This window comes from Chlamydotis macqueenii, chromosome 18, assembly GCF_036417535.1.
Source record: "Chlamydotis macqueenii isolate bChlMac1 chromosome 18, bChlMac1.mat, whole genome shotgun sequence".
Lineage (NCBI taxonomy): Eukaryota > Metazoa > Chordata > Aves > Otidiformes > Otididae > Chlamydotis > Chlamydotis macqueenii.
Window position 1 is genome coordinate 7,892,430 of NC_141573.1, and position 12,569 is coordinate 7,904,998.

At 46.1% G+C, this 12,569-nt stretch overlaps 1 protein-coding gene and 1 long non-coding RNA gene across 2 annotated transcripts in view; one reads left to right on the forward strand and one right to left on the reverse strand.

Annotated features, from left to right (window-relative positions):
• Positions 1-12,569, reverse strand: part of LOC104476946 (uncharacterized) — a 125,988-nt gene that overhangs the window by 23,570 nt on the left and 89,849 nt on the right. The gene's annotated exons all lie outside the window — the stretch shown is intronic.
• On the forward strand, positions 3,962-5,668 carry LOC147598494 (uncharacterized). The gene is made up of 3 exons (XR_015260523.1): positions 3,962-4,044; positions 4,801-4,916; positions 5,481-5,668. It is a non-coding gene; the product is annotated as an uncharacterized LOC147598494 (long non-coding RNA).

A 12,569-nucleotide genomic window follows, 5' to 3' on the forward strand; every position in this document is an offset into this window, starting at 1 on the left:
CACAGGTGCAGCTGGGAGAGCAGAGAAGCAGTGCACATGTGCCTGTCCCACCCTGTGTGTGGGAAGGGAAAGGACTGGCAGGACATCCTGCAAAGTACAGGTTGTGGTTGGGCGAGTGAGGGCGAGAAGAATGAGAGACACTGACCAGTGGGGAAAGTGAGATGGGGTAATGCAGGATAGGGGATGTAAAGAGAGGAGGAGGAAATGAGTGAGGAGTTTCTGTGAAGGGACAGGCGGTGGAGAAAGAAGATGCTGTAATGTGGATGCATTGTATACGAGAAGGGGATGCAGTGAAAATTGTTCTGGAATGGAAGCGGCTTAATCTCAGTTGTCATGCCTATAGGAATCCAAGAGGCAAGCTCATCACAGCATCATTAATTTTGGAATGGAGTGATGTGTTCTTTAATTGCCGATTACAATCTTTAACATTTCTTTTTCAGTCTCAGAGTGAAAATCCCAAGAGGAGCTGTCCCCTTTGGAGATGAAAGTTGGGAATCATGGTGAAATTCTGTCCCCTTTCAAGCAGATTTGCAAGACCGCTATGGTCCCACACTTCTTACACACGTACTTTGGAGTGCAGTGAGTTCTGTGTTAATGACATGTGGCAGTGCGGTGAAGTCTATGCAATCCCACCTGATGAGAACTTGTGCTGGCACCTAATTTCACTGCAATGAAGTCAAAAAGCAGTACAAGAGAAACTTGAACCTTGGTGAAACTCAGTCTCTCTTTCTGTGAAATGTCATTTTTCCACTAGCTTTCTGCATAACATTTTCTCATTTCAATGTTTTTTTGTGACTCCCTCACTGAGAGACTGGTTCCCAAGAGCTTTCTGCAGAACAAATGCCGCCAACAATGCTTTCCTACTGCGCTATAACTACATTCATTGTCCGGTAGGTTTATAAACAGAATCATATTTGGACACTATGTGTGGAAGGTTGTCGTCCACTTTGCATGGCTGGAAATGTCAAGCACAAGTCAGTAAGCAACATCTCAATGCACGATTTTCAACAAAAGGAGTTACCATTATCAGAATAACACAACTTCCACAAAATCCTGCTGGAGGTGCAAGTGGCTGCCTTCTGCACTGGACTACTCAGGCGCAGCCCTAGGGCTCCAAGCTGGCTTCGAGTATGATGTTGGGACATCTGTATCAAAGACGACCTCCCCTGCAGAAGCTCATTGCAGGTGACAGCTCTCCCTAGGCGTAATAGATCTAGCTGGCTGGGTAGAAAGGCATCAGGTTCAAAAAGAGGAAGGAATGGAAAAGCTGAGGTATAGCATACAGAAGGAAAAACAGTGTTTTGCCTGCCTAGCTCCCAAGATGTAACCTCCTCTCCTCCCACTCCAAACAATTTGATTTAGGACTGGTTCCTGCTAACACGTGATGGAAATCCTGCATCCCCTTCATCTTCCCACAGTGGACTCGAATGGCCGATCTCGGGGAGCAAAACCAGAACAGACCTGACTTCCAAACAGCACAGGGCACCTTCAATTGGCAGCTCATAATTCATTCCCTCCTCGCTTCTCCTCTGGACAGCCATGTTAGAGAAGGAGCTGTGTCTGGACTGCCTGTGGTGTCACTGGACACCCACGTCTCGTGCTCCTAGTATTCACATGTGCCCATGGCAGGAAACAGCTAGGCTTCCATAGCAGAAGTACACAGTAAGTATAAGGTCTGTGTCTAATGCTGTTAAACTCCTTTGCTAAGAGTGCTCAAAATATATTAGTGTTCTAATATACGCCTATAGAAAACAATACTAGAAGGTTTATCACTAAAAAATTGTAACAGCTGATCTTTACTGATGCTTTTCATGTTAGGATGTTGCTTGATTTCACATTCTAACTGCAGTTCTTTCCTATACATGGCAGCATATGTTTATACCACTGACTTTGTGTCTTGTCCCTTTTACTAAAACAGTATAATCAAATAACAACTTTTAAATTTTGCTGAAGTGTCAGAGTACCTCTGACAGAAACTTTGCTAGCCTCAGAGGAGAAAGGACCTGGGGAGCTGGAAGAACCACCTGGTTAGGCCAGCAGTTACAGATGAGAGGCCTAAGTCTTTCGTTTAAAAAAAAAATTAAAAAAAAATAGAAAAAAAGTCAGAATAAGAAAGCATATCATAAAAATTCTTCCTGCACTTTTTTTGTCCTTCTGGAGCAGGTCCTTTTCTCCAATATTAGTTTCAGTTGCAGAATTTTTAGTTGTCTGGGTTCAGCAAGCTCTGCAAACCTTTCCACTCTGTTGGACAACCTTCTAGCTGATACTTTTGAGACCTGACTGCGTTCCTGCTCCCTGCTATTCTGAGCAGTCTTCTGTAGGCCCCTATGTTCAGATCTCTTTCCTGGACCTCTGTTCTCCCCTTCACTCTGTCAGTTACCTCTCATCTTCCTGTCCTGTTTAACTGCTAGCAGGTAAGGTCCACTCTTCTCTTCAGAAGACTTCACTTGACTCACAGTGAAGCAGGCAGGACAACGCTTTCCCATATCCTCACCAGTCACAGCCTTTTAACAAAATACTGCTCTATTGATTGCAGAGATTGAAGAGAACTAATCAAAACCTATTGTTAAACTGAGGATAGCAAAATATCAGCTTTTCAATGGGCATTCCAGTATTTCATCAGCTCCAAGTTTTTGACAACACGTTACAGTAACATATTGCCTATAGTCTCCAGAAATCAAACGCAAAAGTGGGCATTACAACCAGACTTTGTAAGTAAAACCTTTAGGCTGTCCATCCTCTGCAAGATGTTTCAAAGACATCTAACTGAAACATCACCTGTTCTTTCTTCATCATATGCTAGGATTATCTTTAGACCCCAAAGTGGCCATCCTGCACCGCAGTTCTGTTAGGCATGAACTTAGCACTCAAGAAGGTTATTTGATTTCCATTGAAGGAAACAAGAGGCCTAGGATTCAGTGTAAGACATTAACCACTGAATGCTTTGAGTAAGTAACAAGCCAAAAGCATACAGTACTGTTCTATTCTACACAGAGGGATGAACAGCTTCCATTATGACCAGAGATCTTGGAGTTAAATTTCACACATCTCTGTTGCTTTACTCTGGATCACACTTCCTCTAAAGGTGTTAGTCCAGGATTTCTCCCCAGACCAACTACTGTTTCATTCTCTTCTGTGAAGTGGGTAAAACACAGGGTTCGGTCACTGGCTTTTGACAAAATACTGACCACCTGTTCAGAAAATCAAATTATTTCCAAGTATGTTGAGATGAGATGTATGAAATGCTTCCTTCAGAAATTTATACTTCATAGCACAAAATACGCTTTCTCCAAACTTTCTAGAAAATTCTTTTGTGTCTCAAGTACTTTCAGATCTAAAGCCTCTCTATGTAAGTTAAGTAAAAATTGTCAAAATTTGAACGTTTTAAGTCATTCCCTCTGTTGTGGTTATAGAAATAGCTTAATTTCGATAGACTGAACCCATTAAAAAAAACAAACCTAATCCAAATGCTACAGCTGGAACACATACACGTTTCTTCCTATTGCCAAAATAGGTTATTTAACACATGGATTTAGGAAACGGACTTAACACCCACAGGATTACTAGAATAATTTGTCTTGTGTATTAGACTCCTAGGATATGGCATGTCTTTAGCTAAAGTAATCAAATTATCAACATGCAACAAAATAAGTTGTCTCATAATGCTGAGTTTCTCACAAAGCTAAGCACCAAGTTTTTTGTCAAAAATTAAAGATATTTAGTACTTTTTACTGCTTAGTGTAAGTTTTCACACTAATCTTGAACAAAATTCCTGATAGGATTTGCAGCTTGCAAATGCTGTTCTCAGCTATGCTGTTAATATTTATAAAACATGCCAAGAGGGATCTTTGTGCCTGTGGATCCTTAATGAACAGACTGATAAGGAATGTTTAGCCTCATACTGAAGATCCCTGGGTAAAATAAGACCTCTGAGGAATGCTGGCATGAGACAAGGAGAAATGCCAGAACACTAATTCTCTGGTGCAAAGCTTCTCATTCTGACACTTCTGCTAAGATGTGGCTGGGCACTGGATCCTGGAGATGGTAAGGAGACTTTTTACATAAAAAAAGATCTTTTTATTCTACTGAAAGGTGGCATTGTGTTGAATTAAATGGAATATGATGAGTGCTTTCTCTGTTCCTGGTGTAGCATACCTAGTCTGGGTAACATAAGACTGCGGTTTAAGACCTGTCCTTCAGGGATTTGAGCTATCATTACACATGAGCAGTGCTAAAAAGGATGGAGTAGGAAAGGAGTCGGGGATTATTTCTAGGGAAAAGCCCGTGATAAACCTAATAAATAAAAGACTAACTAACCTGGTAATATGTAACGTACATTAGATCAGTTACTGGTTTAGCTATTGCAAAGACAAAACACAAGTGAGGCAAACTTTGTGTCCATTGCTGTTCAAAACCTTCCTGTATCTCAGGCTGGCTATGAATGGACTAAGATGGCCTTGCTATCTTCTGATCTTGTTCCTTTGTTCAGAGACTGATTTCTGCAATGTTTGAAACAGTTATTATTTGACCTCACAGTAGGGGAAAAAAAAAAAAAAGAAGTGACTTCTACTTGGAAAGTTTCAACAGTAGATTTTAAACCCAAGAATGTCTTTATTTTGCTCTGATGACACCTAAGTAGCTACCTACTAAGTAAGAGTCTTTCAAAGAAAAGTGAAGAGGGAGGGTAAAATCAGCTAGAGATTAGAGAGTTAACACACAGCACTTTTAGATTTTAAAACGAGCAGCTCTTGAGTGTGCATGAGATTTCTATGGTTACTCAAATTCCTCCTATCTCCACAGCAAATGTCAAAGGTATGTGAGCTGTAGGTCCTGGCCGAGGAGGTGACATTCAGGATGCCCTTTCCATCACATGCCAAAGCAGCCGAACAGCTTCAGTTACAGAACAGGTGAGTGGGGTGAACAGGCTCTGACGGCAATGGAAGGAAAAGGCAAAAGAAGTTGGAGAGTGACAGAAAAGGAGAATAAATGAGGACAACAATATAAACTAAAATTACCACACAGTTGATTAATTGGCTTGTTTCTCTGTTGACTGTACACCTGTGAGAGAAGCAGGGAGAGGCTACACTATGGAGACAGATTTGTTTAGATTTTCACAACTAGCTTTTTGTTGCTCTAAGAGGACGTTACAATTATATAAAAAAAAAAATTTACCTTTCTTCATAAAACAAGAAAGATTTCTGAACATTAAAACAATTTAAATTGTGCAAGGCATTCTCAGGTGCAGAAAGAGTTTGCCACATTGGTACCATGTGAGATGTTTTCTATTGGTAATTCCCTTTGTCAGTATTTACATTAGAAAAAAAGACGATCCTTAAAACTTTCTTTCAGTTTGGAGAATAATAGGATAACATCTCTCACTGGAGTACAGCTTATATTGATGTTCATGCAAAATTACCCTATTTTAATATTAGCCTAACCAGCTAAATGTGCAATGATCACTGTCATGCCACGTGGCACAGACCAGTCTCTTCAGCTCCCTGACAAATCCTTCCCGTTGGCCATATATTCCTGAAGCAGGATGTGTCGTAGGCTCTCAGAGCAGAGCCATTCCATCATCCCACACTGCTGTCTGACTTACATGTTAGCTAAGCTTGGACTTTTCCTCTTTGGGCTCTGATTCCAAAGTCTTCATGTGCGCTGAGTTGTATTTCTCCCAGCAGTACCGTGCTGATGCTGGGGCTGTGTTGCTGGTATGATGTGGTCAGGGGGGGATGCCTATTCTGTGAGAGGTGTAAAAGCACTGTCATTAGACCTGAGCAGCAAAGCTTAGGTGCTAGGTGATTTCTTCCTTGCCTAGGATGTGATGGGGAGCTCAAAGTATAACCTTTATTGATAAAGACTGTCTGACAGGAAATGTTTTCAACCATTTGTGCTGCTATTACTGGAACACTGCTTCTGTGCTCTGGAGATCCCCTGCCATCCATATGGGACAGAAGCTCTATTTGACTCTATTAAGTGCATCTATTTTAAACTTCTCTTTAAGAGGTCTGTTGTTATGGTCATTACAGACCAACATTTTTTTCAGGACCTTTGCACTAGTACTGATCAGATGACAGGCCACTTAAGTCTAAAAATAGTGCATCTGTGGAAAGCAAACCCTGATGTCCACACATAGCAGATAATCACGAGTCAAGAAAAATAAAACTTTAGTTTCTCACCAGTGTTCTCCATATGTCCTAATAATGTAATGTATTGGATCCTTGGTAAAGCTGCATGGTAGTTCAAGCACAGGACAATATATAGGGCTACAATAATCTATTTAAACATGGACTTAGGAAGAGCACAATTTGACTGAGATGACTGAATATCACACCAAGTTGCAAGGTTCCTAAAATAAACCTGCACAATAAAATCTACTATAAGAATGATGTGGTTTTAAAATCCTAAAGAATTATAATTTTCAATTAAGGTAGATCATATATTTAAGGTCTTCCTAATTTATGGTAAATATTTTCATGATTCTATCTTGTTCAAAATGTATTTTCCAAAGTAAAGGTACTGTTTTTCTTATTCACATAATTACCAATCCAATTCACTGAAATGTGAATTGTTTCCTACTGTAGAAGCTTTCTAGTTCTGTCAGAATAACATCCAAACACCAATACAGACAAAAAAAAAAAATCCTAGCAGCCTTCAAAAATATCAGAATGTCCTTGTGTTAACTCGTGATATGTTACAACCTCCACGTCTTTTCCTTCTTAGTGCAACAGCCATAAGTTATGCATATGTCTATATCATCTTATCTTGCCAAAAGTACCTTGTTTCTCTTAATCAAATTTGCTCCTGAAAATTTGAGAAAATTTCTTCAGTTTTCCAGAGCTACTTTTCATTCCGATCCCATTTTTTTCCTGCCAAAGTGCTTGGATGCCCTTCTTCCGTGAGCTCATAGGCCCTTCACAAAGTCTGCAGTGTAACAGCCATGCAAGGCAACCACAACAGGTAGTCATGATAATCACGATGTGGTTAAAATGGCAGCTATATGGTGCAGTTCTCAAGTACGGCACTCAATACTCCCACTTTAAAAGCCAACAGATATCTCAGGACAGGATACACAAGTGCTCTTTACTGACCATTTTGGATTTTAGCCCAGAGACTCTTGGCCCTGGAGACACAGGTCTCTGGCAGGCTCATGCTGGGACAGCATTACCATCTCAGTACTTGTATCATGAAGGAAATGTCACATTCTGGCCACAGACTCCTCCTTGGAGAGGGGATCTGTAGATCCAAGGGCATGAAGCACAGCTCACCCAAATAAGGCCAGTGTCTCTTCTTGGCCTTCCAAAGCCCTCTCCTCCTGCGGTTGTGGCTAGCTCATTGCCACACGCCAGGGCAGAGGTGGACGAAAGATTTCACCTCTATCAGCAAGAGGAGGAGAGGAATTTAGGGTACTGCAGCTAGAGGGCACTTCTGTGCCTGCAGCCTTGCCTGCAGAGAGGGTCCCAGACTGGACCATCCCCCTTGGGACAGAGACAGTGTCTATGGGAGTGGGTGTTGCCCAGCCCCTTCCTCACCTGGGGTCCACACATGCTGTCATGGTGCAATCAGCATTAATTGCATGGAAAACCTGAGCATATCTTCACTGATGGGTGACCATGGGAATGACTCATCTACACTTCAGGCTGCAAAGGGTTTTCTGTCACCTGTGCTGGCCTGAGAGTCTCAGAGGGCCTCATCTCTGGAGGCTGGATCTCATGGTCATCCTAAGATGAACGAGAGTGACCCAGAGCCCTGGGGCTGTTCTGGTGCCTGTACTATGAAGGTGCAGTCAGATCACAGCTGTCAGAAGAAGGGCTGCAACTGCTTTACTTGGGCTGCTTTACCAGGTGCACAGTAGAGTTGGCAGGGCCATCGATGTTGTGTGTCGTCCTTCTGACAGCCACACGTCTCCAGGCACCTATGTGATGCCCTTTCTGGGCAGAGGGCCCTGCACCCTGACCAGCGCCTGCTTCTGTCAGCTCAGGGTCTTTTCTTCCAGCATTGATGACCCTGACATTGCCAGGCCTTCTTTGGCCCATTCCGCCTGTCCTTGTTCTGTCCCGGCAGCGAACACATGGAACTGACTGACCCGCCTGGTTGGATGTTAACACATCTGGTGTGACTCGATCAACATGCGTGGGCCAGCAGCTTTAGAAGCTCCCGTTTTTCAGTGAGACTCAGCTGCTGGTCTGCAGCTGGCCAGCCACCCGGAGCAGGGCCCACGTCGGCGGCTCCATGCTGCCACCACCCGGTGCCTTGAGCAGAGGGCCCACTCGTGAGAATGCCATCGTCTTTCTGCTCTGGATCCCTAAAATCAGTTGTCTGTCCCTTTAGTGTCAGGTGTCAAGACTCAAGCCGAGAAGAAAGCTGATAGGGCCTGTGACCCCATAGCAACAGCCCAAATGGCTGATATTGCTAGGCCTTGGTTTCCTCTGCCCAATTGCCTGTTGCTGATGCCGGCTTTACTGAGCTCTCCAAAGGGCCAGCGGAGTCAGGCTGCAGGCAGAGCTGGGTCTCCTTAACCACCACGCGACAGCCATCGGCCTGGCCAGGGGCTCTCCTGCAGCCCCCATACTCCAGCAGCCCTTGAGGGATCTCTGGTGCGCAGCCCTGCTGCCTTCCCTCGGTGGGTGCTGCCAAGGCACAGCCTGAGCAAAGGGACATGGCCTCCTGCAGCGCTGCTGAACCCCGGAGCAGAGCCTGAACCTGCCTCTGTCTTCATCCTCACCCACACAGGGACACAGGGAAGCAGTCGAAAAATCGTGCATTTTCAGAGCTACAGCCCACCCTGCCTTTAGAGAAGAGACACCCCCATCCACCCCAAACTGAGCCACAGCTCAGCGCTGGAAGTACTGGGGCAGTTGCTGTGTTCCCCATGGGACAGCACATCCCAGGAGGGCACGGCGAGCACCCAGGCACTGGGGTGGCACAGCATCATTGCACAGACTTTACAGGGACAAATCTCAACTTACACTCTTCCCAGAGAGAGCACACTCAGGCCTGCCTCGAATTTTTAACATTTCATCTGAGAAAGGAGCTGAGCTGGAGCAAGGCTCCCCAGGATAAGAATAGCATCTGCCATCTTAGGACACAGCACAGTTGTCCAGCTCCTACATGGCAGCACGTTGCGCTGAGATATAGAAGGCAACCTACCCGCCAAGGAATGTCTTCGAGTGCTATTAGTAGAAGCGTGTCACCTGCACAAGCAGGCATGACCCCGCACAGGAGTCTTGCAAGAGTGCAGCTATTTTGAGCTTTTGACATGGAGGATGAAAGGAGACAAATGACAGGCTGATCCTCCTGGCACGGACAACCTCCAAAGCTCCCTGCAGCCTTGTCTCCTCCTCTGGGAACAACTCTTGTGAAGGCTGATGGGCCATTTGGTGGGACCTCAGAGCCCAGGAGGCAGGGCCAGGAGGGAGCTGTACCTGAGCTTAGGGCACATGGCTGCTTGCTTTATTTTTGACCACATCCTTGAGAGCTAGAGAGACACCAGAGGGTGGGTAACTGCGTGCAGTGAAACATGCAGGAGGCTACAGGAAGAACCTGTTGACTTTGCAAGCAGAGTCTGAAGAAGGCTATAGCGGGTCACAACAGACACAGCTAGACCTGCGATATGAGAGCTGCTTCTTCAGTGACTTGCCTGTCCTTACCCACTGATGCCCTTTGTGACAGTTCTGCTGTACAAGTCATCAACAAAACTATCTCCAGGTATCACACCAGTGTGGCCAGCAGCCACCAGCCTGCTCACTCACCTTCACAGCTGCTGCTTTCTGTCTTCCCTGTGCCTGGCTTTGCTGGCTGCATTCCCTCATTCTGATGGCACATCCTCAGGCTTCCACAGTGGACACAACATGAGGCAAGGGATGGTGCAGGGTCTGTAAAGCCAGATTTCAGCAAATCTCAGGTAATTTACAGTACCACAGCTCACAGGGGATCCTGATGCCCAGCTCCCTCCCCAGCAGCAGCAACTTCCCCTCAGCACTCTCCTCACTTTATACACTGGGCATGATGGTCCAGGGGATGGATTGGCCCTTGGGCCAATTTGGGTAAACTATCCCAGCTGTTGGCTACTTAGTAAACTATCCCACCTGTGTCCCCCAGCCACAGGGGCCACCAGCTCCAGCTCCTCTCCCAGCTCAGGTGAGAATTAACTCTATCCTAGCCAGAACCAGGACAGACCCTTCCAGGGTAACATAGGGAAAGGTTGTGTAGTGTGGTGAGAAGGAAGGACCAGTCTGGCATCTCTGCAAGGTTTTCTTAAGGTCTTGTGAATGAAAACCGAGGACTGCTCCTAAAGATCCATCTCCCATTGCTCTCTTCAGACAGCACCGACTGAGGTTCTGCTCGCCAATGCTCACTAGTGACACTGGAAGCAGGCTGGACTTCCTTGTGAGAGCTGGTGTGGCTGCACTTGGGAGCCAGGTAAGGTGAGAGCCCTTTGGATAGTGCTGTCATGGGAGTACCCCATGGAGCTGTCAGTTGCATCTTCCCAGCAGTGTGAGCATCTATCTGGAGACAAAGCCTCTGGCACTGACTTCTACAAGCTTAGACCAAGCAGACAGTGTCAGTCCTTACCAATTCCCATCACCCCAGGAAGCTTGGGTAGAATCATTTTCTGCACAGCCTGTGTCCCTTCAGCCCACACCACCAGCCCCACTCCCATCCTTGCGGCCCTGCCAGGCTCAGTGCTCCATGAAAGCCCCACCTCTGCTTTTGAACACTCGCGCTTGCACAGTAGGCAGCGCTGGAAAGCTGTGGACTGTCACAGGCTTTCAACATCAATACATACCCTGGCCTCTGCTCCTCAGTCTGCTTCTTGTTTCCTTTTAGTGCCAGCCACATCTCACTCCTCAGTTGCTGCTAACGTGTTTCTCTTTCGCTCCATGTTGGTCTGCATCAAGGGATGCTGCAGCCTGGAGTCAGCTGGGGTGACTGGCAGCGGGCGCTTCAGTGCTGCAACAGCGGGTGCAATTGTGTAAGTTGGTATCGCTGAAAGAATTTCCAAATTATCTCGATAGCCCTCCGCTACCACTGACCTGTGTTTGGTTCACTGCATACACAGCACTGCAGTCTTCGAGGTTTCTGAGAAAATCCTCCAAGGCTGTGTGGGGTCCCTGAAAATGAGGGACAGAGGTTACTTGCAAGTTGAGAGCTGTCGGTTCTATGAAAACATCAGCCTAGGCAGACATCTGTGTCTTCAACATACCTTGGCACTCTCCATGTGTCTTTCACCCAAACTAGAGGCAAGGTGTAATGCATTGGAATAATCCAGCTGAGACAGCTGACAGAGCACAGGAGACTGCACAGTTGTACATGCCCCCTGTGCCTCTGCTGCTCAGATCAGGGTCTGAACAAAGGAAAAAGTGTTTGACAATTTCGCCCTCCTCTTCGTCCCCCATCCCCTTCCCTTCTTCACAAAAATACGTTGTCTAAGGAATGGAAGTTACATCTGTCAGGTTTTGAATTTTCTCTTGCTCAAGGTGATGCCATGTGCAGCCTGTGGTCCAAGGCTGACCTTTGAGGTGATGTGTTGTGCAGGTGTGGTGGTGCCACGCACTGTGCCACTAATGGGCCCTAAGGCACAGTCCTTCCAGCATGTGGCCCCAGGCAGGGCTCAGCATTTTGTCCATTGCAGAGAAACTAGGAGCAGGCGGTGGCAGCAGCTGAGGGAGTCTAGGAGAAGAGAGATGGCACCAATTAGGGGCACTATCAATGTGTCATAGCAGTGCTCTGTTGCACCCAAAATTGTCTCTGCCAAGGAACTGTCAGTCCTTCACGGTGCAGTGCACTGTGACATCTGAGAACTTACTCAAAGACTGATGCTTAGGGTTTGTGACTGCCAGGATCACAAACAAAATCAGGGAAAGCAGAAAGGAAAGGATCACCCTCTCTTGCCTCTCCCATGGGAAGGAAGCTGTGCTGAAAGGACAATGGGAGAAGCATTATGCGCATGTGAGGGCAGGAGCAGGGTAAGGAGCTGCTGGAGACAGAAGAGAGCACAGGCTGGACTATCAGTAGTCTCCACAGGAATGACCAGCCTCTAAGTTTGCAGGTCCTCAATCCAGAGTTTGCATTAGCCTCTCCCTTCCCCCAGCCAGGAAAAGCAAGAAAACTTGTGCTGCAGCACAATATCCGAAGAAAAATAATAAGACAGAGTTTATAGTGTGTATGCACAGGAATCTACAGTCTTTATTCTCTAGACATTGACATGGTTACAAAGACTAATTACAGAAGAAAGTGACTAAGAGGTTCACATTTTGTGCAGCCCTCAGGTCACTTTGTTGCTTCATTACATCCTCACTCTTCCTCTCCTATCTTCTTGCTGTGAAACTCCCGGCTCTTCACTCGGAGCTTGTTGACCTGCGACTCGGCAATGTCAGCCCGCTCCTCGGCTTCCTCCAGCTCGTGCTGGATCTTGCGGAACTTGGAGAGGTTGACATTGGACAGCTCCTCCTGTGCGGGCAGAGGGAGTCGGTGGGGAGGAGCCCAGGGCAGGGCTTTCCCTCCTCCTGTCCCTTGGCCCTTGAGGGGCTGTAGCTGTTCCCAGGGGGAAAGCACAGACTTCCTAT